Here is an 18,870-nt window from a genome sequence, read left to right as displayed (position 1 = left end):
GTCAGACTGGTAAAGGCCCACATGACATCATGTCCCTGATTCCCTGGACACACCTGTCAACTGTGACAGAATGACACAATATATGAAATATTTATTTAAATACACTCACTGAGCACTTTATAAGGAACACTATGGTCCTAATAATGTGTCCGATGTGGTCTTCTGCTGTTGTAGCCCATCCGCCTCAAGTTTTGACGTGTTGTGCATTCTGAGATGCTGTTCTGCTCACTATAATTGTACAGAGTGGTTATCTGAGTTACCATAGCCTTTCTGTCAACTCAAACCAGTCTTGCCATTCTCCGTTGAACTCTCTCATCAACAAGGCATTTCTGTCCACAGAACTGCCGCTCACTGGGTGTTTTTTGTTTTTGGCGATATTCTGAGTAAAATCTAGAGACTGTTGTGCGTGAAAATCCCAGGAGATCAGCAGTTACAGAAATACTCAAACCAGCCCGTCTGGCACCAATAATCATGCCAGTCGAAATCACTGAGATCACATGTTTTCCCAATTCTGATTGTTGATGTGAACATTAACTGAAGCTCCTTACCCATATTTGATTCTATGCATTGCACTGCACCCACATGATTGGCTAATTAGATAATCACATGAATATGTAGGTGTACAGGTGTTCCTAATAAAGTGCTCAGTGAGTGTATGTGCCTTGTTGAGGCATTCTTGAACTTCATATAATGTATTTTAATGCAGAAAGTTCAAAATAATATAGCACAAGCTGGTGATGACAGAGCCTGGCTTTGATTCAAAACCCCTAATCAGCATACTTGTGTGCTTGCATTGAGCCTTTTAAGGTGTACCTCCATCATTTAGATGGCCTATGACCAGACAGAAATGTTTTAATGGACAAACGCAGCTGTTCAAGGCTCAGGTTGTGTCTCTGTGCTTGGAGGATTGTGTTTAACCGGATTGTGTCTCCTGGGATCATAATTATGTAATACTCTGAAGAGTCCTGTGTCAGCATTGGTGCACCAACACTATTCTCCCACAATCTATACATGAACTAAGAGCATTTCAGAATACAACAAAGGAAAAGAAAACACTTTAATTAGCTGACAGTCTTTTTGCAATTACTGAAGATTGGACCCCTGACTGAGATTATCTACTCTACTCTCCATGTCATTTAGAGGAGTGCATATGATTCTTCAGACAGAAATGACAGATTGAATCATTGCATGAATTTCTTTAATGGTGAATTGAGGTTTAGACATGTATTGTTTTTGCTGTGGGCCTCTCTTCGCTATGTTATCCCATGAGGTGCACATTTTGTTAGTCGTGACTAGGGCTGGGATAAACGATTATTTTTTAAACGATTAATCTAGCGATTTATTTTTTCGATGCATCGATTAATCTAACGATTAATGTTTTTCAGTCCGATTCGATTTCGATTCGATTAATCGACTTGTGACAGCACCGGTAATACCGGTTTCATCGGGGGTGGGGGTGTATAAAATGTAAAAAAAAAAACATTTGCCAGGAGTTTGATTGACTGGCGATCTGATCAATCAATCATAATACGCCATTTTTGTCTGACAAAGTAGTCAGGAGAGAGAAGATTAACGTCGGTGGATTTGAATTTGAATAATGGATTGTAGGCTACCGTACTGACGTCTTTCCGCGGTTAAAACAACAGTCCTTCTGATGTAGGCTACATTCATGTTTAGCATATTTGATGCTATAAATTAACCAAGGAAAAGATGATCGGTTCACGAGCAGCTTTAACTGAGGCAATCTGTCATGACACATTAAAGAGCCAAAAATAGTAGGCCTATTTATTGTTTAATTTTCTTTGAATGACCAAATTTGAAAGTTGAGACTTTATTAAATGTTACCTGCTTGGTCCTGTCTGTAAGCGCATTGTCAGTGTCCTCTATGTATTTTTCACGACATTCATAGCTATAAGCTATGAATTGATGACGTCGACGCGTTGTCCCAGCCCTAGTCGTGACACTTTCTCAGTAGACCAGTACAGCTTGTTAAAGGAATATTCTAAGTTCAATACAAGTTAAGCTCAATCCACAGCATTTGTGGTATAACGTTTATTACTACAAAACTTAACTTTTACACACCCCTACTGTTCTTTGAAAATAGCAAATAGTGAGTCACTTACAATGGAAGTGAATGGAGCCAATTTTTGGAGGGTTTAAAAGCAGAAACATGAAACTTTTATAACATTTTATAAAATCACTTATATTACAATAATTCTTATGATAAGACTTATGTGTTATATGAGCTGTAAAGTTGTTTGAATCATAATGTTTTACAGTCTTTTACATTGTTTTAAATTTGTAAGCCTCTTATAAATCATACTCACAGGACACAAGTAATCGAGTGGTCACAATTGTGACCAGTGGAAAATACAGAGACCCATTTTTTAATAGGTGACTGATTGACTCCCATTCTAAAATTGCAGATTTCAAAGTATTAATACAATCAATAAAACAAAGTAAAAGTAAAAATAAATCTGCAATTATTCTTGGTTTGTCCTTCCACTTCCCTGCTCAATTGCTTGATATACATTTGTTTGTTTTGTTTTTTTTTTCAAAATGTTCTGTTGGGTCCTGCAAAATGACTATATCACACTTACTCTGTATTTTCCCACTGGTTACAATTGTAACCAAGAATAAATCTCATACATTCACTAACTTTTTAAAAACATTTTAGAAAAGGCATTCAGTTTTTTTCATTGGGCAATCTAAGGAGTAAAATACATGTGTCCACTCAGCTGGGAAAAATGTTGGGATAAAACAGTTTAAAAAGCTTCACATAAATCTATAAGATGAACATATTTGCATGTTGCTTTCTTCTCAGAAATGTCAGATTTATTTTTAGTGTGGGTCAGTGTCAGAAATGAATTTTGACATTAAAATGAAATATTTGCCCCTGGATTTGTTTTCAGGCACATTTTTACCTTGAAGAGGGCATATTTTTCTAAGGAGTTAAAACAAACCTCATCTTATCTGTTTATGTCAAATACATAAATCAACTTATTTATACAAATTTATATTATACAATAATATTAAGAACTATAGCAGATATTACAAATAAAAAAACAGAACAATTAATTACAAGGGCATTTTTTGACCCCACGTTTTTGGGGGCATTTTTGTCATTTTGCCCTGAGCTCCCCATAATTTCTGACCCTGGTACAGTTGTAGAAAGATAGGTAGACATACTTTATGCAAACATACACACTGTAGGCATAAGAGGAACAGCTTGCACATACACACAAAATTAGTTTTCTCTTTTGGTTTGTCCTTAGAACTCTGATAATTATCTTTTTCTTATATTGGTTTAGACTGTTACTAAAACTTTCTCTGAATGAAATCCTCTACTTTAATTACAGAGAGACAGAGCTAGTTACATGAGACAGAGCTAGAGCAAGAGACTATGATTGTAAATTGCTTTCACGCATAGACATCATCAAGAAAGCAAAGCAATCAGATTCACTCAGTTTGTTCATACGTTTCTTTTCTGGATCTCAGAAGGAATTAAGAAACAAGGTAATGCAGCTTGTTAAGAGAATCTGTTAATTGCTTGTGGGAGGAGACACAACGGACATCCAGGTTGAACAAACTAAATGAATATCCTCACTCACTCACTTCCTACACTGCTGCAGTGGCATAACTGCAAATGTTGTATTGTAGCATATAATCTGTATATCTGAAGTTCATCTGAAAATAACTTTTAGAAATAAAGTAGCACTGATATATTACATTAATGTCTCAGAAGGAATATCCATGAGCAGAAATGACCATTGATTATACCAAATATACATCTCTTAAATAGTCTCAGAATTATGTGTGGTCATAGTAGATTCCATTAAATTCTATTAATTTCCATTATGTTGTTTAGACTGGGGCCAGTTTAAGATTAGTGTAACTACTTTTTTCACTTTTAGTGGTTTTGATAATTTATGGATAAAATCTAGCCTATTGGGTCAATTGTATTGAGACACTTAACCGCATGTTGCTCCAGGGAGACTATCAGTGTAATAAGTACTGTAAGTTACTTTATAAAATTTGTCAACTAAATGACTAATTAGTTGTTATAAAGATTACATTCAATACACAGCATTCTCAGTCTGTGAGGGAAAATATGGTCTGAAATGAATAGGTTAGAACACCTAATTTCAAGTCATGTTCGAATTGTTTCTTCTAAGAGGTCTGTGTTTGTAGTATAAATTGAACAACATTAGTCACCCTTACTAACCTTTATCTGGAATGTTACATGTCCATGCTCAAGTTAACACAAATACAATGTAAGAGTTATAGGATGCAAATGTATGTGGAAGGGCAACACACATCATTACATTTTTTGTAGAATTGTCATGCCCATTCAAGCATGTTCCCCCTCAGATTTTTTTAAATGTGTGTGTATGCACTAGGTATATATTTAAGCAATATGACATGAGCAAGAGTGCGATATGGGCCTGCATCAGCACTGCTGTGATTCGATTGCGAGTGTGATATTGCTTATATACAACTGTTCAATGAACAAGTAAATAAAAATTCAAAAGTTTTGAAAAACTGAGTACGGTCATAAAAAATGCATTTGTGCATGGGACTACTTTCTTACGTGATGGATCAGAATCTGCCATTGCTGGTTCAAACCAAATGATGCGTCCAAGCCTTCGTTAGTCATTCAAAAATGTCACTTCAGAATTAGTATCACGGTGCTGTTTCTACCAAGTTATTGGATAAACAAGGATGGATGGAGGTGTGTGTTTGTGTGTGTGAGAGAGAGAGAGAGAGAGAGAGAGAGAGAGAGAGATGAAGCATGTGCTATCACCTGTTGCCACTCCCAAGCAGAGATGCTGTCAGCTTTCTGAAGATCAGCTTTCTCAGTGGAAAAATAGCCGTATTTCGCAGTAGCCAGTGCGCAAGAGTTATTCACTATAGAAACCACAGTCTCTTCGGCAATTTTAAACAGGATGTCCTCTCTATTGAGGAAAGTCCGGTAAGAGTTAAGCGGCTCATAATTAATCAGTCTGTATATTTCCTAGCTTTAGTAGTGTAGTAGTAATATGAAAGATCACATAATGCATTTGTATGTAAACACTGACTGATACTGTCTTCACGTCACCTAACTGACTGAAAAATGATCTTTTGCCACCACCTGCTGGCTAACATATTTAATGTAAAACAATTACATGTAAAGAGGAGCTCTTAGAGTAGTACTGTATTACAGTAGCTCTTAACACATCTGCACTGCTCTTACACTTTAGTTTAGAATGGTACGAACACAAGCAGAGTGATACACAGTGAAGCGTCCGAGTGATGATGGTGTGAGTCATCAGTACTTATGGAACGTCTCTCGTCCAATCAGATTCGAGTATGTTCAAATTATGTAATGTACACTCACATGAGATAAAGATTCTATTCAAATCCGCTTTAGAGAAAAAGCTGCTTTAAAATACTGTACATATGGTTCTATGCACGTATTCATTATAGCGATGACAGGTTGAGATCATTTGACCAGCTTAATATTGCTCTTTATCTGAACAATAGTGTGCAAGTGCCTGCCCACTTTTTCAGCCATCTTGGTTTTGGAAGTGTTTTTCCCATTACTTTTTCCATTCGGAGAAGTTTGTGAGAATGGGCAGTCACTGCGCCGCTCGTTTGGTGTGCTCAGTTCACTGTGACTCTCTGATTGGTGGAGAGACATGGTTAGTGTAGTTCTTTACTAGGAATTCTGCTATTACAGTTTTTCTGAATTGATAAAACACTAAATCCCATTCTCTGAACCAAATTTTCAGTGGCCTTAACCCATTTGTCGAATCAGTCACTCTTTTGGCAAAACCTTAAACAAGTTCAGGTAGTTAGACACTGTTTGCAAATCTCATCCACTCTTGCAAAACTCTAAACACATTCTCACTCACTAAAACACATCTTGCACTGTGATGCACTTGTGTTGCAAAATGGTAAACACGGTCGGCAAAAGTTAAACACAACTACAACAGAGTTGTCATCGTTTACACACAATGACTCAAAATTGTTCACACTTATTTCTAATGATGTGATCAAACCAATTGTACAAAATACACAAAGCAAAAAGATGTGATGCTGAGAATGAATCTCTCATTGACTTTTGATGTTGCACAAAATCTTTGAGTGTACTGTAATATGGTTTCATTTAGAGTTTTCTTTGTTCTCTGGACTTTTGCAGTTGGACTACTGTATTTTTACAGTATGCAAGTGCTGAATATACAGACATTCAATAAAGTTTTACTTGCAGTACTTACAGTATACAATATATTCACTTAATTAAGTTATGATTACTAAAATGCGTTCACTGTATACAATAATAATAAAAAAAATCTATAACTACATGCCCTGGGCGCTGTGTTCTCAATTTTTTTTTTGTAATGTCTAATGAATGCTCTGTAGTGTTTATATATTGACTGGCTGTGTGTATGATCTGAAAGCATTGTTTGATTTTGAGTACAGATTAAATGGTTTTGAGGTGATTGCTTGATATTGCCAGTAGAGTCAGGGGTTTTGTGAATATAGTTTGAAGATTTGGTTTTGTACTTAAAGTTGTGAGAAAATGGGTGAAATTTTCAAGAAATCTTAGCAATTTCAAACTTAAAGGGGTCATGACATGAGAAACCAAATTTGCCTTGATCTTTTGGTATATAAGAGGTCTTTGTATCATTAAAACGTCCTGCAAGTTTAATATTTTAAGACGTCCTCCCCATTCTAAACGAATCATTTATTTAATCAAGCTCAAAATACAGCTCGTTCTGGATTCATGGTTAGAAGTGACGTGTCGGTTAGAAGTGACGTAACAGCATTTGCATATGACCGCCTCCAGCACAAGATAACTACGCTTTAAGCGCAAGACAGCTACGCTCATTTCAGTATCGCCGTGCGCCTCACAAGTGTTCAGTCGATGGACAGCGAGCTCTGACAGAGACTACTTGTGCACAGGAAAATTACGATGCCACACAGATGTGCTGTTCCTGGCTGTGGTCAAACAAAACCTCTGAATAAGCTGCCGAAAGATCCAGACGTCAGGGAAAAATGGATGCAGTTTATTTTTTGCGGACGTTCCAGTCACGGCAGTGTTAACTTAAGCGTTTGTTCTGTACATTTTAAGGATGACTGTTTTGAGAACAAATCTCAATATGATGCTTTCTTTGCCAGAAAACTGTTGCTCAAAGATAAGTCCGTGCCGACTATTCTGGGAACAACGACGACGGAAACTGTAAGTAATCTATTTTAAACTTTAAACTACTTTTTAAAGCGCAATTTCATTCATTATGAATAATCACAGTGTTTTTACTTAGTTTACTTGCATATTGTTCTGGCTGGGGGCGTCAATAATTGATACATAGGCACTGACGTTAGCCAATCATAACAGTGGGCGTTAACACTGAAGTCTTAAATGGAAAACGCCCCCAAAACAGACTGTTTGAATCAGAGGTTGAGAAACAGGGTGGGAAAAAGTCATAAATCACTAGATTTTAAAAGTTTTTCTTAAAAAAAAATATATTAATACTATAATTGCACCTAAGGGAACATAATAATACAATAAAAAAAACCATGTCATGACCCCTTTAACAAAAAGTTAAAAAATGCAAACTCATGGCTTCAACAGGAGCATATTCTGTACTATAGATTACAGTTTTTACCAACTGCTTACACACAAAATCTTTTCATGTCACACGATTTTTGAAATCTCTCACTCAAAGTGCAAAACTACATGCCAAATCTTCAAAACCATAAGCTATTTCTCAGCCTTTGACTCAGTTTTCAATTGCATAAAACACTTTTTTCAAAACACTACACACAATTCTCTACCTAAAGCACAAAGATCTATCAGGAAGTGACTTTCTTTCCTTTTCCAAACACAACCAATCAAAATGCTACACTTATTCACCAGGTCACACAGACACACTCCTCACATGTGCAAACACTAATTGCTTAACTGATCACTAACCAATCACTGCTTTACTTTAGTATAGATAGGCCTATAAATAGGTCAAAGGTCAGATTACCTGTAGAGGTCGACCGATTAATCGGCCGATTTTTTTGCATTTTTTACATAATCAGCATCGGCCAATATCCACGCATATCAAGCCGATTATTAGGCAGGCGCATCTGTGGGCAGCCTAGTGTTGTTGTGGAACACGTGTTCGATGCACGCTGCCCCTAGAGTCATTTTCCAGCAGAGTGAGCAGACCTCATACAGTGCCTAAGGAAAGAGCTAAGTTCCTTGGAGAAAACAGTAAGGGTTAAATTTGTATAACTTCTTTAGATTTAATTAAAAACTTTTGATATGTTACTGCCAACTTCAAGAAAAAACGTGACAAACGCGATAGGCGACATGACGTTCGGTTACTTTGGATATTGATAGCGTAGTTGAATTTGCATTATCACAGCAGAAGGGTTGCTATCATGTCACAATAAGTAAGAAAGAATTTTGAAATTACAGAGAGTGAATCTGAGACTTTTATTTGTTCTGTTTGTGTGTCTTATATTTGAGAGGGTTGTCACTCAATTCAGATAAATAAGTAATAAAAATATACCAACGCAGTAGGGCTAGGCTATTGAAGGACTGGCTTTGGTAAGCTCGGACATTATCGGTTCTGCTGTCGGTACTGGAGAAATTAAGAAAATACATTCTTTATTGCTATAAAGAGAAAGTTATTTTATCTCGCCAGCCATTTCTATGTATAATAATATGAAACCATTTGTCTGTGATGCAATTTAGCTATTCGGCAGTCAGAGAGAGCAGAGAGAACTCGCTCACGCGGTGCCACAGCGAGCACAAAACGAGCCCTGCTTAATGAGTGACAGAACTAAACATTCAAACATAGCCTGGTTTAGATCTGTGATTTATTAGTCTGATTTTATTTTAGATTTCGCCTTCCAAAGATTTTAAAAAGAATATTTATACATAAGCCGCATTCTGTCACAACTTCCTTCCCTTCACAGCGGTGCACTGACATTTCTCCCTAAAACTCAAACTTAACATCAGAATCAGCACGATCGGTGATTGTTGTAAAATGCTACTGTTGCTAAATTGCGGGACGCGTTTAATAATAAAAAGAGCGCAAGAGATACCGTTCCCAAGGCGGCGCGCGCTCCGAAACACACCGCAAAGAGACAAGCAACGTATAGAGATTGCTAATGTGACGTCATCGTGACGTATTACCAGTGGTGAACGCAAAGCATTTTGGGAATCCGCGGCACAAACAGAAGGTGCCAGACTTGATTGCATGAAGGGAAGAACGCAGTGTTCAAGATGCCGTCTACCTGCTGTGTTATAAACTGCAATAGTCGTTCTCACGATAGAAGTGGCATAAAGCTTAAGAACGGAAAATCCTTTTATCGTTTTCCAGCGTGGAAAAATAATAGTTCAACTACAACCTTCGATAACACTCCACCACACATGATGGTGTGTTCAAAGCATTTTCACAAAGTTAAATTACAGAGAGTAATTGTAAATGTTATGTTGTGGGCAAATAACCAGCGTGTTTGACGTTAGGCCAACGTTAACTGTTAACTAGCATGAAATGGCTAGAAAATGAGCTTAAGTTACCAATGTACTAAAGCGTAACGTTAATCAGTTTTAAATGTTGTACATCTAGGCTACATAGCAATTTATTTGGTGACTGTGTTTGCAGGCAAACCTGCCTATGAAATGTTGGAGTGTGATCCTGACTGGGCCTGGGATATGTGGTGCCTTGTGTGGGGGAGGATAAGACTTTGCTGGATAAAATTGTGGTTGTGTGCTGTGCTTTGACCAGTATGTGTCCAAGTATTGTTGTGAAGCCGTCGTGTTAGACACCATGCTCACATGCTCACATCTAATATGTAAACATTTATTTTATTTTTTTCAAAAGATTTTGTAATGTCACTTCTCACATGTAATGATTTTTAGCCATCTCTGTAAATAAAATACACAAAGACTGAATGAAATTCTGCCTCCTTTATCTGTATTAAGGAAGAATTGTGCAAAATCAGTTTGGATAGCAATACACAATTACATAACTTAAATGGTAGTAACAACCAACTTAATTTCAGTTTCTTTACATATTTAACATGTAAATACATTTAGATGAAGACATTTATAAAGAGTCCATAGAAAAGATAACTGGAAATGTATGAGGTAGGTTGTGGGTGATAAGTCACAGACATGTGCAAGCATCGCATTGCCATAACTCTTCTCTGGCTGGTGCGCTGCTGAATCCCACGCAACCTAAATGGAACCACTGTATAGGACAGTTCTGATTATCGCAAGCAACCATGTCTGCAAACATTCAGGCTGTCTGCAAAAGCACCACAACACAAGCCTTTTCAGGTTGACCTCCCCTGACCAGTCACTATGCTCGTAAGAATCCAGTCCTTTGATTCCCTTTATTTTCTCGTCATATCTCGTCTTTGCATTAGGATGTAGTTTTAGGCGGTAAGGTCCGACAATGTTTTCTTTAGCCCGCTGCATTTTGTAGGATTATATTCTGTTTTTCACGCTAATTTTTTTATTATTTTCATGCCACTAGCCTGCTATGCGATGCCAGCCCATGTAAACGGGCCAAACATACCCATAATTCTTTGCGTTCTGATGACGTTGCTGCCCAGTTGGTCACGTCTTAGCAATCTCTATAGGCTACTTTGGGTTTCATGCGTCTGAACGATCAACTATACACAAAAATATGTCAAAACGACCGGCTTGGAGATTCACTTAAACACAGATTATGTCTTAAATGGACGTAGTTATGGAAACAGTTGGGAGAAAATATGCTGCATCAGGAGCCTATTAGATCTGAACTCGGTCTTAAAGGGGAAGCTGTCTATTAAACATGTGACGATTGAGCCATTACTGCGAATCAAACAACAAAAGGCAAAGAGAAAATCACTTACAGCTCTTGAATGAATAACTTCTGCATTAATAAGCATTAATCTATCTATGATAAACTACGCAGTGTTATTTTACAATTGATAACTTTATTAGATTTCTTTTTAGACCACACCTGAACAGTAATGTTAGTAGACCTTCCTGAAATTAAATCACTGTGCCTATATAACATTTATATTTGTGTAATATATATATATATATATATATATATATATATATATATAAACAAAAAGAACCGTTAAGAATACTGTTGAAGTACCGGATCGATAAGCAGTATCGGTAAGAGTAGTAATACCATTAAAACCTTAACGATACCCATCCCTAGTTATGCCTGTGCTTCTCTTGGATGCTCTGAATATTGGATTACGTGTCTGGATTGCCCCTTAATTAAAGCTGCATTTGGATCTCAACCTTCGTGTCTCGGAGCAGTTCGTAACACCTGCTTTGTTTATTTAATATGTTTGTTATACATTATTTATACAATATGTTTTTACATTATACATTTTTAATTTAAGTGTACAAGTGCAGATTGGTCAAGTGTTCAATAAATGTATTTGTTGAGAAATGTTGTCTATCTTAAGTAATTATTTGTGTTACATTTTATCTTTCAAATAAAAGGTTCAAATAAGAGGTTAAAAACAAGCACATATCGGCCAAATATCAGCCAAAATAAATCGGCAGCATTAATCGGCCATCGGCCGACCCGGATTTCAAAAGATCGGCATCGGCCTGAAAAAAACAATATCGGTCGACCTCTAATTACCTGTTTTGAACAATGGATGCTAACAATGAACAGAGAGCAAGAGGAGTAGGAGGAAGAGGCAGGGGACGAGGAGGAGGAGGAGGATGAAGAAGAGGAGGAAGAGGAGGAAGAGGACGAGGGCAAATAAGAGAAGGAAGGAGAGCCATCTCTGATGAGATTAGGGCAACACTTGTTGATCATGTAATCAACCGCGGTTTGACCATGAGAGAGGCTGGACTAAGAGTCCAGCCCAACTTGAGTCGATTTACAGTGGCGTCCATAATTCGATCCTTCAGAAATGAGAACAGGTATGCAACTATCTAATGACTATTAGAATTATAGTAATGTACTGTAAAATACGTATGACTGCATAGTATTGCATAAACATTTGTAACTCTAAGCCATCCATTTACTGCACTGCATTGAATGAATGAGGTTGGTTATCATGCTGTACTACATTTTTTTTTTGTAAATGATTTACAGTTCCTATGCTGAACACATACTGTTTGAATTCTGTACAGAGTGGAAAGGCAAAGACATCATGGAGGACGAGGATGCTTGTTTACAGATGTACAAGAGACTGCAATTATAAATATGGTTTTGGCCAACAATGCAATTAGGATTCGAGAGATAAGAGAGCATATCTTGAATAATGACACCATATTCAACAACATCAATTCTGTAAGCCTGTCGACCACACAACGCATCCTCCAAAGGCACCAAGTGACGATGAAACAACTTTACAAGGTGCCATTTGAGAGAAACTCTGACAGAGTCAAGAATCTGCGACATGACTTTGTAGAGGTATGTATGCAACACTACTTCCAGTTCTTCAGACATACCATATTTACTCATCTGTATATAATTTTGTCTGTTACAGAGAGTATTGGAGATGGATGCCCATGTAATTCGCCACAGATTTATTTATGTGGATGAGGTTGGCTTCAACCTCACCAAAACCAGGCGCCGTGGACGAAATGTAATAGGACAGAGGGCAATTACCAATGTCCCTGGACAGCGTGGGGGTAATATAACCATGTGTGCTGCCATCACTCAAAACGGGGTCCTCCATCACAATGCCACACTGGGTCCGTACAACACCGGCCATATACTCACTTTTCTGGATGCAATTCACACAATGCTTGTCCCTGATCCAGATCAGGAGCCTGCTAGATTTGTGGCTGTGTGGGACAATGTTAGTTTTCACCAGGCTGTTCTGGTCCAAAACTGGTTTGCCACCCATCCACAATTTGTAGTTTTGTACCTACCTCCATATTCACCTTTTCTAAATCCCATAGAGGAATTCTTCTCAGCCTGGCGCTGGAAAGTGTATGATCGCCAACCCTATGCCCGCATGCCGCTTCTCCAGGCAATGGAGGACGCATGTGGGGACATAGAGGTTGCCTCTGTCCAAGGTTGGATACGCCATGCTAGGAGATACTTCCCTCGATGTTTGGCGAGAGAAAACGTATCTTGTGATGTGGACGAAGTATTGTGGCCAGACCCAGCTCGGAGAAGAGATGAAGCTTAGCACTGGGGACTGCACCCCCCCTCCCTCCCCCCCTGCCAATTCCTGGACCGGGACCCCATACACAATTTACTGTATTCTACTGTAAAGAATATACTTTTGGTTTACGTAAATGTTTATAGTTTTGTTGTATGCTAATGTATACAACAGTAATGTTTGGCCTAATAAACATTTTCTGTTTCTACATTGCATTGGCGTTTCTGGTGTACTTGTTACCCCTCTCAGCAGATTACTTTCACTGTAGAACATTGTATTGAAATGTAGATATAAGCCTATGAAAGACCAAAGAGCTTTAGATTTAGAACAGCAGTGTTTACTTGGTATATCCAAAAATGTATTATTATGAAAGAAGTGTTTGCCATTTGATGCAAATGCTTCATTCTGACATGCGTTTATGGCATTTTGAATGCAGTGTTGCATTTTGAAGGAGATGTGAGGCATTTTGCATTTTGTGTGTGCAGTTTTGAGAATTGTGTGTAGAGTTTTGAAAAAAGGAGACTTAGTTTTGAAAATGTGTGTAAGCAGTTAGTAAAAACTGTAAGTACCTTGGAGCTCTCGCTAGGTCTGTCTTAAAAGGTTTATAAGTCATCATTAAAAATCGTTAAAAAAAGTTACCAATGGAAGAACATGCCAGACAGTTATGCTCAGAAATGTCCCATTAACATTTCTACATTTGGTCAGTCCAACAGAGTTGCACCTTTCCAGGATAATCTGCTTTAAACTGAAAATTCTATCAACATCAACCCATTAAACTTGATGCTTTACCCTGTTAAACCAGATCCCCAGGCTTGCACACTGAAAAACCATACCTCTGTGGTCTAAGATTTTATAAGGAAAACCTAAGTTGTTATTATTATTATTATTTTTGAATGATGTCTTATCTTGTCTAGGGCCAGTGGTGCCACCTTAAAATAAATTAATAGGTGATGCCCTGTGTGTTGATACCACTAAAAGTGTAATTGGGATGGACACAGTGTTCAGAGCAGAGTCTGGCAAACAGAGAATATTAAATATGACAACAATCAACAAGAGAAGAGTGAATGTTAGAGGTGTGTTTTGAAGAGGTGCATGGGAATGAAAGGAGCATTGAGAAGTGCATCAGAGTGGATTAGAGAGGTGGGTGTGTTAGCGTGATAAACAGTGCAGGAGAGCTCACTCTAATCCTAATAATTAGCAATGTGATCTCTCGCCTCAGTGCCGTTTCATACCCATAGCATGAGGATAATAGTCCAGCCCTAAATTCATCCAAACATAAAGGTGAAGATAGTGTTTTATTGCATTCACTTGATGTCCCATAATTATGTTTGCCTTGCACATTTATGACATTATTTTTGACATTATTATAGAGTGTATTAATTTTCTGTCATTTTGACTGGTTACTCGACATATACATCTTGACAAGTCAAATGTATGGTGAGTAAGTAATGATCTGGGGCAAATTATTTATTTTGTGTAATTTCCTTTCCCACAAGCCTTGCAAATCAGTTTTCAAAATCAGTGGAAGTGTCATTGTGCCTGATTAGCAGGACTGTTCATCACTCAAAATTAAATTGAGAATGCCTTTCAAAAATGTCCTCAGTTTGAGTTGAGGTTGCAAACAGAATGTAGAATTCTAACTTGAATTTAAGGATGTAGATCTTAAATTGAATGAAATTCAAATAAATTAATGGAACTTCATGTCATTTGTGGCGAATATGGTTACAGTGTTTACATTTTAAATGTGTCTTGGTACATTTATAGACATGCAAATTCCATTTGTGTTGCTTTGAAGACAGACTATACCGTGGCTGTGAAGGAGCATATCATTGGTTTGAACCACTGAACGAAAACTCCCCTTCACTGAACCAATCATCCAGTCATCCTTCAGCGAAACGAATCAGGGATCTCGTTCATGAACAAGGATCTAGAATTATAGAAACACAAATTTTATCACAGGATAATTAGACTTGTTTTGGTCATGCATGAATGTGCTTTTGGCTTCATGCAATTAATAGTTCAAAATATGAATGTCTAATGGCATCTATTGGCACAAATGTGAAATTTGCAGAAATGTTCAATGAACAAATCTGAATGAATCTTTTTTCGTGAACAGATTTGAGACTCGAGTCACTGGGATGGATCAAAATCCCCACCACTTAAAAGTATCATAAAAGTGGTCCATACAATTTGTGCACTATATTCCAAGAAACAGACTGAAATTTGAGTATTCACAAAAGCAGTTCACAAAAACTGGTCTGAACGTTTCATTCACAAATTGGACTTATCCAATTTGTGAATTGCGACAGATAAAGCCTACATCACACTAGCAGACTCCAAACAGCTTGATTTTGGCTAAGGGGGTCACAATTGTCAACACTTTTGCTGAGATATCACTCTTCAGTCGAAGGTATGACAAACTTGCCAATACAGAATGGTGGAGGGGTGACTGACATAATGACTCTCTCTCTGATTCCCTGCCAAGTGTAGCTCACCGAAATAACAACATGAGTGCCGTGCCTCCACTTCCAGATTTGATTAGTAAAAGTGTCGAAGTACCCCAGGAAAAATGCTTGGTGGCAGAATCACCATGGATTATAGTTTTTACTAACTGCTTACACACATTTTCAAAACTAAGTCTCCTTTTTTCAAAACTCTACACACAGTTCTCAAAACTGCACACACAAAATGCAAAATGCCTCACATCTCCTTCAAAATGCAACACTGCATTCAAAATGCCATAAACACGTCAGAATGAAGCATTTGCATCAAATGGCAAACACTTCTTTCATAATAATACATTTTTGGATATACCAAGTAAACACTGCTGTTCTAAATCTAAAGCTCTTTGGTCTTTCATAGGCTTATATCTACATTTCAATACAATGTTCTACAGTGAAAGTAATCTGCTGAGAGGGGTAACAAGTACACCAGAAACGCCAATGCAATGTAGAAACAGAAAATATTTATTAGGCCAAACATTACTGTTGTATACATTAGCATACAACAAAACTATAAACATTTACGTAAACCAAAAGTATATTCTTTACAGTAGAATACAGTAAATTGTGTGTGGGGTCCCGGTCCAGGAATTGGCAGGGGGGGTGCAGTCCCCAGTGCTAATCTTCATCTCTTCTCAGAGCTGGGTCTGGCCACAATACTTCGTCCACATCACAAGATACGTTTTCTCTTGCCAAACATCGAGGGAAGTATCTCCTAGCATGGCGCATCCAACCTTGGACAGAGGCAACCTCTATGTCCCCACAGGCATAGGGTTGGCGATCATACACTTTCCAGCACCAGGCTGAGAAGAATTCCTCTATGGGATTTAGAAAAGGTGAATATGGAGGTAGGTACAAAACTACAAATTGTGGATGGGTGGCAAACCAGTTTTGGACCAGAACAGCCAGGTGAAAACTAACATTGTCCCACACAACCACAAATCTAGCAGGCTCCTGATCTGGATCAGGGACAAGCATTGTGTGAATTGCATCCAGAAAAGTGAGTATATGGCCCGTGCTGTACGGACCCAGTGTGGCATTGTGATGGAGGACCCCGTTTTGAGTGATGGCAGCACACATGGTTAGATTACCCCCACGCTGTCCAGGGACATTGGTAATTGCCCTCTGTCCTATTACATTTCGTCCACGGCGCCTGGTTTTGGTGAGGTTGAAGCCAACCTCATCCACATAAATAAACTTGTGGCGAATTACATGGGCATCCATCTCCAATACTCTCTGTAACAGACAAAATTATATACAGATGAGTAAATATGGTATGTCTGAAGAACTGGAAGTAGTGTTGCATACATACCTCTACAAAGTCATGTCGCAGATTCTTGACTCTGTCAGAGTTTCTCTCAAATGGCACCTTGTAAAGTTGTTTCATCGTCACTTGGTGCCTTTGGAGGATGCGTTGTATGGTCGACAGGCTTACAGCATTGATGTTGTTGAATATGGTGTCATTATTCAAGATATGCTCTCTTATCTCTCGAATCCTAATTGCATTGTTGGTCAAAACCATATTTATAATTGCAGTCTCTTGTACATCTGTAAACAAGCATCCTCGTCCTCCATGATGTCTTTGCCTTTCCACTCTGTACAGAATTCAAACAGTATGTGTTCAGCATAGGAACTGTAAATCATTTACAAAAAAAAAAAAAAAAGGTAGTACAGCATGATAACCAACCTCATTCATTCAATGCAGTGCAGTAAATGGATGGCTTAGAGTTACAAATGTTTATGCAATACTATGCAGTCATACGTATTTTACAGTACATTACTATAATTCTAATAGTCATTAGATAGTTGCATACCTGTTCTCATTTCTGAAGGTTCGAATTATGGACGCCACTGTAAATCGACTCAAGTTGGGCTGGACTCTCAGTCCAGCCTCTCTCATGGTCAAACCGCGGTTGATTACATGATCAACAAGTGTTGCCCTAATCTCATCAGAGATGGCTCTCCTTCCTTCTCTTATTTGCCCTCGTCCTCTTCCTCCCCTCCCCTCCCCTCCTCCTCCTCCTCCTCCTCTGCCTCCTCCTCCTCCTCCTCTGCCTCCTCTGCCTCCTCCTCCTCCTCCTCCTCCTCCTCTTGCTCTCTGTTCATTGTTAGCATCCATTGTTCAAAACAGGTAATCTGACCTTTGACCTATTTATAGGCCTATCTATACTAAAGTAAAGCAGTGATTGGTTAGTGATCAGTTAAGCAATTAGTGTTTGCACATGTGAGGAGTGTGTCTGTGTGACCTGGTGAATAAGTGTAGCATTTTGATTGGTTGTGTTTGGAAAAGGAAAGCAAGTCACTTCCTGATAGATCTTTGTGCTTTAGGTAGAGAATTGTGTGTAGTGTTTTGAAAAAAGTGTTTTATGCAATTGAAAACTGAGTCAAAGGCTGAGAAATAGCTTATGGTTTTGAAGATTTGGCATGTAGTTTTGCACTTTGAGTGAGAGATTTCAAAAATCGTGTGACATGAAAATATTTTGTGTGTAAGCGGTTGGTAAAAACTGTAAAATTTGCATTTGTGACATCACTGATGAAAATTTTCAGATCATCATAACGTATTTCTACAGTAAAAAATGAAGCTAAATGGCCAGGATATTCTTTAGAAATTCACCTTTTTTATTCCATGTGAAATGACATGAAGGTGATGACAGAGGTTTAATTTTTGGTTGAACTTTTCCACTATTGTAATATAGCAGAACTACAATGCACTTGTGTTTGTTCCATTTTTGACTCTTCATTATTGCTGTGTGCTGTTTCTACTTGTTGACATTTGCTCTGTCCGATCTCTGCTTTCTCTCTTTCTGTCTTTCAACCTCTCCATGTCTTATTCTGTCTGCTTCTGGCTCTCCATCTTTCTCATAGAGGTCATAATTGACTCTCTTTGTGATGATATCAGCAGGGAATTGTGCTCTATTTTTTTTAAATCGTTAAAATTAAAGTTTCCCATAATTATGGGTTTGCCTTTCACAGATATGTCATTATTTGACTGAGTGTATTAATTTTCTGTCATTTTGACTGTTTACTTGACATACACATCTTGACACGTCAAATGTATGTTGAGTAAGTAATGATCTGGAGGAAATTATTTATTTTGTATCATTTCTTTTCCCTCAAGTCTTGCAAATCAGTTCTCAAAATCAGTGGAAGTGTCATTGTGCCTGATTAGCAGGACTGTTCATCACTCAAAATTAAATTGAGAATGCCTTTCAAAAAATAGTTGAGGTTGCAAACAGAATATAGA

At 37.9% G+C, this 18,870-nt stretch overlaps 1 protein-coding gene across 1 annotated transcript in view; it reads left to right on the top strand.

Moving 5' to 3' along the window:
• Positions 1-18,870, top strand: part of LOC127655690 (voltage-dependent calcium channel gamma-4 subunit-like) — a 47,409-nt gene that overhangs the window by 950 nt on the left and 27,589 nt on the right. The gene's annotated exons all lie outside the window — the stretch shown is intronic.

Source organism: Xyrauchen texanus, chromosome 15 (genome assembly GCF_025860055.1).
Source record: "Xyrauchen texanus isolate HMW12.3.18 chromosome 15, RBS_HiC_50CHRs, whole genome shotgun sequence".
NCBI lineage: Eukaryota > Metazoa > Chordata > Actinopteri > Cypriniformes > Catostomidae > Xyrauchen > Xyrauchen texanus.
Note: the sequence above shows the minus strand (reverse complement) of the source record. Positions and strands in the feature narration are given on the sequence as shown.